The following is a 12,639-nucleotide window of genomic DNA, read 5'->3' as shown; positions in this document are numbered from 1 at the left end:
CTCTACTGTAAATGTGTGTACGTGAAATATACTTTACAGTCACGCAGCGACACGGTCTGTTACAAGCTCTAAGACAAATAAAGTGATCATTTTACATTTTACGTCTATGTAAATCCTGGGTGGATCCTCTATCCATAATGCATTTGAGCTCCCGGGCTAAAGACTCTCCAAGTATCCAAATGATGTTTTGGGATATCAGGTAGCAACCCTCTGTCTAGACATTGCATTGGTATAAAACTGATTTGCAAATGCAAAAATACTTTAATACAGTATATCTAAGTCTGCCCAGATTGTATTTTTTGTTAATATGATGGGGGATTGCTGTGAATCAAATGTCTGGCAAGTTGCAAAAATGGTATCCTAATTCAACATGTTCTGGAAGTGACTTTTTGATTATTTATTTTATTTATTTATGGTTATATGCAGGTTTTGCAGCACTTGGTTAAAGTTAGGGACAGATTGTCATCTTAGTTTGGTACAGTGATCCTCAACCTTAAAAAGTAACTTAATAGAAAAAGTTTGCTGCTCTCTGAGGTGGTGCCTGTAACTATAACAGGGTCCTGGATTACAGCTATCCCTGCAGCAATGGGAAAACTAGAGGTAAGACTAAGATATGGTCTCTGCCCCAACATCCATTCATGTTTTTTTGAGTTGTTCCTAAACCGTTTTTGTGTGTGTGTGTGTGTGTGTGTGTGTGTGTCTGTGTCGGGCCGCATCCTGCCGGGGATGGCTGCTGCCATCAAGGAGTGTCATTGCTATGGGGTGGGGGTGCCTGGTCTGGTCTAGGTGGGTGGCAAATGTCTAAGTAACATCCACATGAATGCCAGGTCCCAAAGTTTCCCAGCAGATGGTCAATGTTATTTACTTCTCCTGTCAGCGGTCATAATGTTATGCCTGATTGGTGGAATACAGCTATGTCTCACTGCAACAGTGGGAGATGTTATACCACTAGAGGTCAGACTAAGATATGGTCTCTGCCCCAACATCCATCCCAGTCTTGGGACTACACTGTAACAAATTGCTGTAAATTTACAGTTGATTTTCAACAGTATCTCACTGTATTTTACAATAATTGTAAAATACTGTTAAATATTCATCCCTTGCATATAAATTAACAGTTAAATTGGTCGGTTAACAATCACGGTAGCTAACTGTAATTTAACAGCATAAAACAGTATTTTCTGCACTTCACTCCACACATTGTGTGCCTCCCCATAGGCAGTATCGTCCCTTCATAAGTCCAGTCGCAATCCATCTGCATCTTACTGATGATTGTGGGCTTATGTTTCTTTTTTGATGATAAGTCACTTCTTTAGTAATCAAACTCCTCACACCACACATTTTTTGTGACAACACGTGACTGGCTGTTCTTGAACTTGACTGTGGAGAGCACAACTTTGTCATCATTCCAAATAGAGCAGTCCATGTGTGGAGTTCAACCGAGGAGGTAAAGCTATACTCATCTCCCAAAATTAGCAGTGTTCTGTGTTGTTTTGTCTGCATGATTATTGAACTGTTGACATTTCAGATAATATTTCATTAGGTCAGGTTGCTAAAACTGGTGAAGCTAGCTCGAGCTAGCTTAAGTTAGCGTGTAGCTAGCTTATCTTATCATCTTATTTGTTTATTTGATTTGATTTATAAATATATCAAATATTAACAACACATTATATTCATGAAATAATTAACTTGTGTTTACTTTTGCTATTATAGAGCTGACTATACAACTGCAGACAGCAAGGAATGGGAGGATTGTAAAAGGGAGTGAGGACCAGGAATTGCCACCGTGTCTCAGCTGATGGAGAAGTGAGGTGTGTCACTGTGTTCTTCCTTGGAGCATTAAAACCAAAGCAAAAACATTTTATTATATACTACGTTGTAGTAATGTCTGTCTTGCTAATTCAGTTTAGAAATTGAAAAAAAAAATAATCAACTTCCTCAACCTCACTTTATCAGTTCATCACATAGGCAAGTCTGTTCATTTAAACTGCATGATAATTTCATATTAGCCAAGTATTGCCTTGTTGTTCTAACATATAGTACTTTGTTGTTCCTAAATGCAAGATGATATCATGTGAAATGTGTGCTAAGACTTGCACTGATATGTTAACATATGTGAGGCACATGCGGACCCACAGTTGTACACCGAATGCTTCTTTTAAGTGTGTTTTTCCTGGATGTCATAGAACTTTCCAAAAGTTCAGAACATTTAAATCTCACAGCTACCGTCACTGTCGTGGCCGGTCTAGGTCTACATTGTGTGCTGTCGTTGATTTAACTTGTCATGTTGGCTTGTGCAGTACTAAATGTGACAATACTCAGAGCTTTTTCTCACATTTGAAAGTACATATCAGAGAGGGGAAAGAGGTGGCATGCCCTTTCAGAAACTGTGACAAGAAATTTAAAGTCCAGTCTTCATTCACATCACATATTTCAAGGAAACATAAAAAGTCCTCAGAAGAAGGTTTGATGGAGTGCATTGTGAATCCACCAAGTTCCCGAGATATTGATGGAGATAATGATATACAGATTGATGATCCAGATCAGTTGAGTTGTGAACAATCAGAGGTCTGCCCAGAGGCTGTGGAAGAAATGCAGTTCTTCAGAAATTTAGCAATGTTTTATCTCAAGTTGCAAGCCAAATTTATCCTTCCAGCCTCTGTGATTCAGACTATCATAGAGGACTATCAACAGATGCATGACATCAGTCAGTCTAATCTACTTTTCAAACTCAAGGAGAAGCTTCTAAATCTTGGTCTTGCAGAATCTGACATAGAGAATGTAATTGATACTCTGAAATGTGAAGATCTTTTCAGAAAATGTAATACCCAAACATTGAAATCTGACCAGAGGAGAAAAACTGTCTTCAAGACTAACTTTCAGTATGTTGAGCCAAAGGCCATTTGTCTGGGCCAGAACCAGTCAGGCAAGGAGTGTTTTGCGCAATATATCCCCATCAAAGAGACTGTTGCATCTTTTCTGCAGTCTAATGTGTTGGAACACTGGCATTCAAACACTGCTGTTAGCTCAGAGCAGGTGTTCAGAGATGTGTGGGATGGCACAAACATTAAAAACAACAAGATGTTTGAGGTGAAAAACTCCTCCTTAGGCTTAATTCTCTATCAGGATGCCTTTGAGGTTGTAAATCCACTTGGGTCAGGGAAAAAAAAACATAAAGTCCTTGCAGTATATGCTACGCTTGCTAATATTTCACCCCACAGTAGGTCAAACATTGACCACATGCAGCTGGTGTTGCTATGTAAAGAACAGGACTTTAAGTGTTTTGGCCAAGAGCTAGTGTTTGGCTCTCTGATAAAGGATCTTAAAGATCTTGAGACAAGTGGCATCACCATGCCTGATGGTAAGACTTACAACGGAACTGTGTGTGCCATTGCAGGTGATAACTTAGGTTCACACTGCATTGGAGGCTTTACTGAGAATTTCAGCAAGAGCTTATACTTCTGTAGATATTGTGAGATCGAGCGTAAGGCATTTCTGGAAAACCCTCTTGCCAAGGGCCAAGAGCGTACAGACAAGTCATATCAGGAACATATCCAGACTCAAAATGCAGGAGTCAAATTTGACTCAGTTTTCAATGAGCTGACTTACTTTCACGTTTGCCAACCTGGGCTACCTCCCTGCCTTGGCCATGACCTTTTTGAGGGCATTGTTTCCTCTGATTTGGCACTCTACATTAAACATCTTGTCATGGTGAAGAAACAATTCACATATCTTGATTTGAATCGCCGCATTGCTCAGTTCAAATATCTTGGTAGTGATGGTAGCAACAAACCCTGTGAGGTGAACCCGGGAGCGGAAAAATTGTCCGGACATGCAGTTCAGAACTGGTGCTTTCTCAGGATGTTACCTGTGTTGATAGGTGACAAAATAGTAAACCCAAGTGACAGTGAGGTGTGGCAGCTAATTTTACAGCTCAGGGAGATTGTGGACCTTATCACTGCTCCAGCTATTTCTGCGGGTCAGGTAGCCTATTTAGGTGTCTTAATAGAGGAGTATTTGGATTCTAGGAGACAAACTTTTCCAGATCACCCACTTAAGCCCAAGCACCACTATATCCTCCACTACCCTGAACTCATCTTTCACTTTGGACCGCTCATCCGCTTGTGGACATTAAGGTTCGAAAGTAAACATACATATTTCAAGCGGTGTGCAAGAAAATTGCAAAATTTTAAAAACCTGTGTGGTACCTTAGCAGAGAGACATCAACTTTTGCAAGCTCTTCTATGTGCTGGTCCCCGTTTCCCACCAGATGTTGTGGTGGAAAGATGCACAGAGTTTGTTTTTGAAGACCACAATGATAACATCAGACAGTCAGTTGCACGTTACAACTTTGATCCTCTGAACACTCTGGTTACCCATCATGTGTCAGTAAAGGGGACTGAATACAGGAGCAAAATGTTTGTTGTGATAGCTCATAATGATGATGGCCTTATTGTTGGGAAAATTAAACAGGCTCTTATTCACAAGAGTTCATCTGTTTTCTTCATTACTGAACAGTATCAAGCTGTGCGTCTGCCAGAATTTGGTGTTTATAACATTACACCAGTGCAGAGAGCCTATTGCTGTGTTGCTCATGAGAAGCTACTTGACTATTATCCATTGACAGAATACAGTGTTTGGGGAATGTCTCTCATAATTCTTCATCATTCTCTCCCAACCTTTTAGAAGAATGTCTTCACTGGAAGAGAGTATCAAAAGGATTATCCTCAACACTTTGCCCAGTCTTTCTGTGGAGACACAATTAGAGATTGTTTCCACGCTTCTGACATCTGGTGTCGAGTCTTTGGATGACCTAAAGTATGTCCAACAGGAGGACATCAAAGGCCTGCTACCTGTTATACAGCAAAGAAAATTACTGGAGGCCTTCAGATTAGGTAATTAATACTTATCCAGCCATAGATAGTTATGCACATTTATTTTCATTTAATGAAGTTGAATAATTGCTTCATAAGATGCATGCCAATATTGGCGGTACATTTCAATAGATAATTATTAAGAATAGTGATTTTCTTCTTTAAAGGGGACCTATTATTCTTTCCAATGTTTTCTGTCTGTATAATGTTAATATATAATGCTACATTGTCGGGTATTCATATTAAATGTGGCCAAAGTTTCAAATAATGAGGTAAACATATGTACAAGTAATAACTGTGAGCAAAAAGCACTATCCTCAGACTGCTCTGAACACTAGGAGCATAATAGACCCCCTTTAACATGCATTCATGTTGAAGTCTTGTTGTTTCAGAAACCGGGCCCATCACTTTGGATCTCCAAGTTATTCAGGATGATTCATCGGATTCAACTGCTTCTACATATCCTAACTCCTCACTCCCATCCACTTCATCCTCACTCACCAGCTCCTCCACCAGCTCATTAAGCAGCTCGACCTCACCACACCCACTACCAAAAGATGTCAGCCGTGTACCCCCACAAGACATAACATGGCTTGATGAATTTGAAGTACCATGGGACAAAATGCCCCCGGAAATAGTTTCAGCCATTACAAATGGTCGGAGACCTTCTTCCCAGTGTCGGCGCCAGATGATCCGGGTACTGGTGGATGAAATTCGAAAGTTCAACACCAACCCCACTCGCACCCAGTGCCGCACAATTTGCCAGAGCATCATTAGGCAATACCCGAAGAGTTTTGCTGACATGACCAGAAAAGGAACCCTCATTGCTGGAGGCTTTACCTCACTGCTTCAGCAGGTAAAAACTCGCATTGAGAATGTCAACCGGGGGGGGCTGTATCGGCAGCGCTCAATGAGATGCCACAAAGGAACTAGACCTCAGCGTGGGCCGACTGATTCCTATGGCTGCACACGATTCCAGCCAGAACACCCGTCGGGGGAGACAGCTGACACATTGGAAGAGAAACGGTATCAAATGGAAAACATTTTCAAGCAGGAGGGCTTGAATGGAGGACAGAGGGCGGAGGTGATACATCTCATGGAGACTACATACAGCCTTCAGCGTACCCACATAAATGAAATGCCAGCATCCTCCATTGAGGACCTAAAGATGAAATGGCCGTACCTTTTCACTCAGAGGGGCATCTATGCTCATTTTGAGCTGCTGACAGACATCAGAGTACTCCAAGTTTTGGAGCTTTCCATGGAAGAATGTGGGCAAGCAATTGTGGAGTACTTCAGGACCAAATCGAACAACCGTGATGTCAAAGCCATTCTTTCCCAGGGTTTGGATGGGGATTTGACTCTCCGGGTAGTTCAGCTTCTCATGGCTCATTTTGGTGAGAGCCCAGCTGGACTTATGATTCATACTGATGTGAGTATTGATCAGTTATTGTTGAATGATTCTTGTGATTGTACACATACTATAACATTATCATTTTGTTCTACTTTCTCTTAACTTTTCAGATGTCTGCCACCGCCGCTGACGTTGAGAGAAACTTCACTCTACCAGCCACTCCTCAGCTAATTTTGCTTGGTATGTATTTGGGTGCAGGCCTACACTTTGACAGAACTTTATTTTCTAATGACAGTGAGTTAACTATATAAAGTGCTTGTGCATATTCCATTTCTATCAGTGTAATGGCACGTCATATTGAAAAACAGTAAGATAATTCTATTTTTAAGATACATTTTGCTCAAATGAAACTTACTTTCATAGGAAATGAGCTCTGCACAAACGGCCAGTGGATGATTAGCATTGAGGGGCACGTGGTCTGTGAGGGCATTCAGCCAACCTTTGTGTCTGGACTGGCTGCACTGTTTGCAGTGTTCTACATTTTCAGCCTCCAGTATCCAGACACAGCCTCCCAAACCCTGGAATTCATTCAAAGGTAGGTATTACTGGTGTAAATGAAGTTCAGTGCTATTGCATGTGACATAAGTGGTGATAGTTAAGATCATTTAGATGTCCATTGGATGACTTGAGGAGGAGCAGTAGTTTTCATTTCATATTGACCAATATCAAGGCAACAATCACAACAACCCAAAGTGCTAAACAGAAAACACGCACGTACATACAAGAACTCACACACAAAAAATATTACAATGACACAGACAAAATCACACTCAAAACAGGGCATGCTCAAAACAAGAATTGTTTTTTAGATAACCTGATGTTTTTTGTGACGCTGAAACTTCAGCGTCACAAAAAACATCAGGTTATCCTAATCTATGAGATTGGAAGTGGATTCAAATGTTAGACTGGAAAGACATAGTGCTATTAGTCCTCTAAATTCAGACCTCTTGGTGAAAGGGAGTCACGTGTGCAGATGCCTTTAAACATGAAAGGCAGCACCTCCTTCCGAGCTGTTCAAGCACAAAACTTTTCTGAAACCATTACTAGTGTGCCTGAAATGGTTGTTACAGTTTGCAGTTGATATTTGTTTTTTCCAAAGAATAATCAATCATAGACACATTTCCTGTCACCAGATCAATGTGGCAGTTATCCATTTGCTGTTTTTGACCTTTTTTTCTTCTTTTTTTAAAGACGGTTCATCGGTATAAATCCGGAGAGAGGTAGCAAGGCCACCCATGGAAAGGTCATCTCCAAGAGGACTGGCAAGGTGGTTCAGAAAAGGGCTCAAAGTGTCAACCCGCAGGTTGCCACACTGTTGAAGAACTTGCTGGACTTCGAGTGGGACTTCATATAGGTAGGTAACACTGTCTTGTCAATCTTCATTATGTGCTTGCTTCAGCTTCACAACAGCAACAGCACACTAAACACTCTTCTTTGTATATAAACTTGGATAAATTTCCCAAAGCATGGTTGGTTGTGAGGAGTGGCAGGAATGGGTGCAAATAATGTAATCTGGCTTTTAATATTGATCAACGAAATGTTCTGATTGCACTGTAACATGCTTTTAAACTTCTTAAAATAAATGAAGCACTGGCTCAGCTTGTTCATCTTCTGCTTTAACTACATAAAATACTGCTTGAAAATACTTCAACTTTTTCAAGTGGAAGTAAGTACACAAATTCTATTTGGAAAATTTAGACATTCTAGTTTCTGCTTGGCTCTGTTCCTCCCACTAGCCCTACTTAACTTTCCAACAAAATGCTTCCACCCTACTGACTTATGAGGTAACCTCCCTTCCTAAACTATAACAACCAACTAACAACCCTCTCTCCTTTCTGTCTCTTGCTGTTCTCTCTTTACATTTTTTGTCCTGTCTTTAACCATTTTCTCCCACCCTTGAATGGTTTATTGCTCTGGCCCTTTTTGCTCATGTCATACTTACGTTTCTTTCTCTCCCTCCATCCTGTTTCATATTTTTATATGTTATTTAATTTTGGTTTGTTTTACAGGCACACGTCATCAGTGATTGGGGATACCAGCCAAACGCTCGATAAGTACTCTCACTGTTCACTGTTTCATTGCCATTGTTCACATTTTCCTGTGCTCAAGACTTGTTTCCAAACTAGACTGTTCTGTTAGACTGTTCTTGAAGCTATTTCAATTCAGTGCCTCATGAGTTCAGTATGAGTTCAGTAAATCCTGTCAATGATTTTATTGGAGGCGGTTTATTCCATATACACCTTGTAATTTTGTATTTCAAATATATGTTACAAGTCTGCTGTACAAATGAGGGTTTGTAATAAACTACAGCAATGTTATAGAATGTATATTCTCTTGTGTTCTATACCAAGGGTTCTCAAACTTATTACTCAGCAGTCTGCATCAGTTTTTTTAAATTTGGTAAGAGGTCAGGAATGATTGGTGATAACAGAGTAACATGTAATCAACATTTGATTAAATCCTGATTATGATTGGGTCAGCATGCAAACAAACCTTATGTTGAAGATAGAAACTGAAACAGACACGGGTCAGACAGAAAATGTATTTCAAAATAGAAAACATTACTGTGCTAGTTATTAAGTTATTAAGTTAAATGAGTTATTAAGTTAAAGTGAGTTCTCTATGCTATCGGTTCTGGGAAACAGCGTTAGAGTGAGCACTTGTTTCACTATCCACTCTGTGCTACTCTCCTACTCCTCCTCTGCTAGCTTAACCTTCTAGTTAACTTCAGTTGAATGCAACAGGTGAACGGTGCCGGATACATTTTGTTGCTGAATGTGTCTGTGGTATGCTTAAGGAGAAGCACAAGCACAAGAAGGCAAGACTTAAGTAAAATGCAAGAACAGTCAAGCCTTGTATGTTTATTGTAGGACTTTTGGATGCTGTATTGGGTCCAGATTGACTTGCCGTTCAGTCCGGAATTTCAGAAGCTCTATGCACTTTTTTAAAATGTATTGGGATTTATAGAAATTAAATGCAAAAATAGCAGATTTCATGTGAATAAAACAGTAACACACTGGCATATACTGTAAAATTACCATAACCCACAGTTATCCTACTGTCATGTACTGTAATCCAAAATACAGCAATATACTGTTAATATAAATTACAGTAGATGCTCTGTTAAATTGCCACAAACTAGTTATCCTACTATCATGTACTGTAATCCAAAATACGGTGATATACTGTTAAAAATTACAGTAAATGTGCAGTAAAACTACCGTAACTCCTACCGTTGTTCTACAGTTGTGTACTGTTATCCAAAATACGGTACTATACTGTTAAAATAAATTACAGTAGATGCACTGTAAAATAACAGTAAAATACTGGCGTCTCTGCTGCCAGTATTTTACTGTTATTTTACAGTGAAATTCTTTACAGTGTAGTTGCAGTGGCTAAATGCCATATTTATTTAAGAAAAAACTAAACAAAATGCCTGTAAATGTGATATAGGCAATCCTTAACATTATTAATGCCACACTTTAAAAATAAACCCATACAAGTAAATTATTATTATTACTGATGCTTTCATTTGTATGTTTTTTGCAGCAGGATGAGCACTTATTCCTGCTGCAATTCCACAGTGAATAGATTCGATTGTGTTTTAACTGCATCAAAATGACTCTGAACACCTGTGAAACGTAACACGAAATCATTAACACAATACAAGCGTCTAATTACGTCAGCTGTTTCACGTATGCGTGGACTGGAAAATGATCCTCACTGTCACTTGCATATTCAAATCTGTGTTTTCATAGGAGAACCTTTATAACCTCTTGTCAGAAGATAAAGTCAGATCCTCAAGGTAAGATCAAAGCCGAACAGACATGTCTTGAGAGAAACAATGTGTCGGATCATTTTTAAATTTGTTAACCGCTTTTGATTTTTATTCGCTCAGTTGTGTGTCTTACTGTGTGTATTCCTGGTTTATTTCAGCTGTGGGCAGTGACTGAAAATGCTCCTCCATCCTCGATCTCAGAATCAAACCCTCAACCTCAGCGGGGCTTCGGAGGAGATGGACGGACACTGTGGTGACATGATAGAAGGTATAATAGTGTGGGCTTCTCTCAGCGCTCTCCTCTCTCTGGTTGGATGTCCTGCATGCGTTGCTGTCCTCTCCAAGTTGTTTCGGAGACACAGAGCGGGCACCTCCTTCAGCCCCAATGATGTTTTCATGCTCAACCTCACCATCATGGACCTGGTTTTCTTGTTTTTTGTCCCATTTGGGCTGAGCAACTTCCTCTTCTGGGACATCGGGTCCCTTCAGATGCTGAGCAACTTTCTGTATTCTTTAAACCTGGCCGGACGACCTCTTCTGACTGCGTGCATCTGCCTGGACTGCTACCTGGCTGTGGTCCACCCCGTCGTCTACCGCTCCAAGAAGAGCCTGACTCCCCGGGTCCTCATGGCCGCCGCCGTGTGGGCTGTCACGCTCGTTCAAGGGACCATGTCCACAATTGTCGATGAGCTAAACCACAGTGCCTGGGCCATGTTTGTGTACATCATAGCACTCCCCATAATTGTCATCTGCGATGCCTTCATCCTCTGGACTCTGAGGAGGTCCTACCGCGGAGGGGGAGACCTCCATCCCAAGAAGAAGAAGGCTCTCCAGATCATCACCAACAGCATGGTCATGACGGTCACCTCGTATGTCCCTCCGGTCCTGGTATACCTTCTTGGGGGTTTGATTATCACTGATGAAAAAGAATTTGAATGCTTTTTAGCAATACCCATCCTGGTAACCCCGACTGCAGGCAGTGCAATCATGCCTCTGCTCTATCTGGGCAATCTGGGGAGTTTGAAGACCCTCGGTTGTTTTGCCTAACCGTTCAGAAGGTTTATAACGAGGTGTAGTAGTAAAGCTTCATGTCACTTACAAAACACCCTAAGTGAAAATGATTAATTATCAATTATTGTTTTTCTCTTCTTCTTGTATTTGTATTACAACACGAGACATTCAAATAACATAAAGACATCAAGACATTTTAAAAAGAATAAGGAAAACTTCTAAAAATATGCAATCCATTTTCCTTCATTTACACATTAAACAGGAAACAGTTTGTTCAGCTGTGTTTGAAAAAAATAGAATAGGTTTCTTAGATTGGCCATATCATTTGAGCTGTTACTGTTACCAAAAATATCCCATTTATCCATTTACAAGTTGTGTTTGTATAAAAGTTTTCCCATTTTCTCTGCTTTGCATGTGTATCTTTTATTATTTTTATTAGTTTATTATTAGTTTAATTACATTAACTGTATTTTGTGCGCATACTAATCTATGTATAAATACGGATCTCTGTATGAATGCTTTAACAATACCTATATTCAAATAAGTACTCTAATGTATATGAACACGTGTTAATGCAAACTGATGCAGCTTTCTAAGATGTTTTCATTATATATTCCGTTTTCATGTTTTACAACAACAACAGCATGTATGAAAAGTTGTATTTCCAACGTACATCTGCAGTAGCCCGGTATGTAAATGATGTTTGTTTATACCCGCACACCTGTGTGTGTACAACTGTCATGAAAAAATTATCTGGCAGCCTTCATCATTTACATTTGTAACATGATCACTGTACCTAGGGCACCCCATGCAAATCTATCAGGGAGATAAAATAATCCAGTAGGTCTTGTAATGAGAAGACGGACTTTTCTTCTGAGATTAAACTCAGAAGGTTTTGAGATCATAGGCAGCTATGTTCAGGAGCATGGCGTATTATAGTGTGCAGTGCATGTGAGTTTTTTCAGTCTGATCTGTATTCAAAAGCCAATAAAACATTTTGTGGCACCAAAGAGCTACTGTATGACCAGAAGAAAGCCAGGTGTTGTTTTCCTCTGCAGTCCACTCCAGTTAACCCTTTTCTTCTGGTAAATTGGGAGATGAAGATCATGCCCTGGTGTTAGCATACCAGTATCCACGTATACACACCTTTCACTAAAATGTGTCTGAGTGCTTTGGTCTTTTCAGGAAGTCATTTAAAATAGCGGTTGCATATATTTTCTCAGTCAATGAGGCATAACTCAACTTAGGCAAGAGGACATTAACTGTGTTTTATCAATGTGGCCAGGAAGCATTGTGTGTTCACAAGTGGCCACGGCCACCTCCAAATATTAATATCTGGTCTGAACAAGGTCGAGGTAACGCAGGAGCCTCGAGAATGACCTCACCTGAGTCATCACTGTTCTTCTCTGTGGAGGATCTGAAGGTTACCATCAGTGATCAGGAGTAAAACAACTAAGTTCAGGTAACAGCTTTATTGGAAGTTTTGCTTTGTAACACAATAATCTATAAATAATTTTAACATTAACAGTCAATACACAGGTCCCAACTAAGCATTAGATTAA

This window comes from Chelon labrosus (assembly GCF_963514085.1).
Source record: "Chelon labrosus genome assembly, chromosome: 19".
Lineage (NCBI taxonomy): Eukaryota > Metazoa > Chordata > Actinopteri > Mugiliformes > Mugilidae > Chelon > Chelon labrosus.
Note: the sequence above shows the minus strand (reverse complement) of the source record.